The 2833-nt window shown below is 45.7% G+C and overlaps 1 pseudogene; it reads left to right on the top strand.

Moving 5' to 3' along the window:
• The first annotated feature begins 295 nt into the window (after positions 1–295).
• LOC134391658 (GTP-binding nuclear protein Ran-like) lies at positions 296–960 on the top strand (annotated as a pseudogene).
• The last annotated feature ends 1873 nt before the right edge of the window (positions 961–2833 follow it).

The following is a 2833-nucleotide window of genomic DNA, read 5'->3' as shown; positions in this document are numbered from 1 at the left end:
AAAATGCCCTTTTCCCTCTCCTCTCAGGTTCATTCACTGAGACCCTGCAAATTAGACTGACAAAAGACAGATTAACAGGACAAGAGGCATGCAAATTTACCTTTTACATGGCATGGGGTTTTTCTGGAAAAGAAGTGAAGACCCAAAGAAACAGAGAGGCCCAGGAGCTTATTTTCCATTTTAAACAAAGAATGACAAACTCTGGAGATATCACATGATAAAAGAAAAGAGTTTTTGAGGGAAAGGATCACGGGCCTGGCGGGAGGAGGCTTTTGTGGACACGAGGCGCAGTGCCATGCAGCCCCGGAGCAAGGTGGCTGCCCAGGGAGAGCCCCAGGTCCCATTCAAACTTGTATTGGTTGGTGATGGTGGTCCTGGAAAAACTACATTCGTGAACGTCACTTGACCGGTGAATTTGAGAAGTGTGGAGCCACCCCGGGTGTTGAGGTCCGTCCCCTCGTGTTCCATCCCAACAGAGGTCCTGTTAAGTTCAATGTGTGGGATACAGCTGGCCAGGAGAAATTGGGGGGACTGAGAGAAGGTTCTTACATCCAAGCCCAGTGTGCCATTATAATGTTTGATGGAACATCGAGAGTTACTTACAAGAATGTGCCTAACTGGCCTGCAGGCCTTGTACGAGTATGTGAAAACATCCCCATTGTGTTGTGTGGCAACCAAGTGGGTATTAAGGACAGGGAAGTGAAAGCAAAATCTGTTGTCTTTCACCAAAAGAAGAATCTGCAGTACTACGACGTTTCTGCCAAAAGTAATTACAACTTTGAAAAGCCCTTCCTCTGGCTTGCGCAGAAGCTCGTTGGAGACCCTCACGTGGACTTTGTTGCCAAGCCTGCCCTTGCCCCACCAGAGGTTGTCATGCACCCAGCTTTGGCAGCACAGTATGGGCACGATTTAGAGGTTGCTCAGACAACTGCTCTCCCAGATGAGGATGACGACCTGTGAGAGAGAAGCTGGAGCCCAGCGTCAGAAGTCTAGTTTTATAGGCAGCTGTCCTGTGATGTCATTGGTGCAGCGTGTGTGCCACTTTATTATCTAGCTAAGCAGAACATGTGCTTCATCTGTGGGATGCTGAAGGAGATGAATGGGCTTTGGAGTGAATGTGGCAGGTAAAAAAAAATACCTTCATTGTTTGGACCTGCATGTTTATCTGTTCTGGACCGTAGTTGATTTCTTGAGTTTCAGATGTAAGACTGCTGTAGTCACGTCACAATATTCGGTGGTGAAATCTTGTTTGTTCCTGTCATTCCCATTCCTTTTCGTTTAGAATCAGAATAAAGATGTATTTCAAATATCTAAAAAAAAAAAAAAAAAAGAAAGAAAAAAAAAAGAAAAGAGTTTTGAACTTTCAAGGGCAGCAGACGGGGAGAAGGTAAATATACAGGGAGAACTAATAGAAGATAAGGGCTATATAAACAAGGTTTGTTGTTTAGGTCAGTTTTGAATTAAACTTTTCAAGTTTCTCTATCAACTTAGCTGGTAACAACTGTCCCCAGCAGCCACCAGAGGCCCAGACAAAAAATCTTCAGCAGGAATCCACGTGAATGGGTCCCTTTGGGGTGGCCTCACTGTCAGGGATCGGATTGCATGCCTGGCTTCAATGACACAACCACAATTTGAAGGTTTAATTTGAAGGTTTAAGGGTGTTTAGTACTTACCGACCCTGGAGGGTATGTGGCATGCCTGAAGGTCCTCCCCACCCGCCCACACAAACATGGTTGGGGGCACAGGCAGGGAGAGAGAAGAGAGTCTGGCACAACTAGCAGCATATATTGGGGAATAGAGTGTGGGTCGCTTTTTCACAGGCAGATGCCTCTACGGTCTGTTTAAAGGTAGCAGTGGGGAAGCAGGAACCCAGTTTTCTGGGTGGAAGAGATGTTTCTCAGTTCTTATCTCTGGCAACCGGCTCAAGCCATTTGGGTGTGGTGTAGACTGGTCACTGTGTCAAGGGTGACTGAGCCCTGCCTCTGGCAAGAGAAAGCTAAACCTACATTCAAAATAAATGCCAAGGCAACATAAAATCTAAATATTCACTACAAGATCCATCTCAGTGTCAACTTTCGGTTTTCTTCATGGCCTTAAAACTTCCCTGGGAGAGGGAATTTATGGCAGTCCTCCTCCTCAGAAGTCTGCTTTTTGTCAGATAAGGGAAGCCTGGATAGGCTTCTTTTTACATCTGTTAAATCTCAAATGCCTTCAGTTCAAAATAATCCTTATGCCAATGGGGCATATTTTGGCATGGCATATTCTGATCTCCTTCAAGTTTTACTCCTCCCTTTACCAACAGTTTACCGACTGCTCATCAAGCAAAGATCATTGAGATACAAAGTTGAATGAGACATGGCTTCTGCTCTCAAGGAACTTAGAGCTTGATCGATGAGAAATGAAAGTAATGCAACTCCCAGGCCATTATGACCAAATGCTGTAATGGATTGATGTGTATCTGATACATTAATTAGGATTCCATGAGGACACTGCCGAAGCCCCTGGCCAGCCTGCTGTGGTCAGTTCCTCCCAGCTCCCAAGACAATGGAGGTGAATGACATGGCATATCCACAGGTGGTCCACATTCCACAGCTGCAAAATGATGGCATATGTGATGGGCCTGTGGGGAACGTAGGAAGATGTCACTGCTGTACGGCAGAACCAGGGTGTCACATGCAGGAAGCGTGATTTCTTGTAGGCTGATGTTTGAACAACGTAAATGAACTATGCTAGAGTTTCAGGGCGATATTGTTGGGGATGGATGAGACTGAGTATGGGACCCCTCAGAACTCACCATAACTGTGTGAGACCTGTTAAGATAACCTAGTGGGAA

This window comes from Cynocephalus volans, chromosome 12, assembly GCF_027409185.1.
Source record: "Cynocephalus volans isolate mCynVol1 chromosome 12, mCynVol1.pri, whole genome shotgun sequence".
In the NCBI taxonomy this organism is placed as follows: domain Eukaryota; kingdom Metazoa; phylum Chordata; class Mammalia; order Dermoptera; family Cynocephalidae; genus Cynocephalus; species Cynocephalus volans.
The sequence above is the reverse complement of the archived record's forward strand: the minus strand, read 5'-3'. Positions and strand labels throughout refer to the sequence as shown.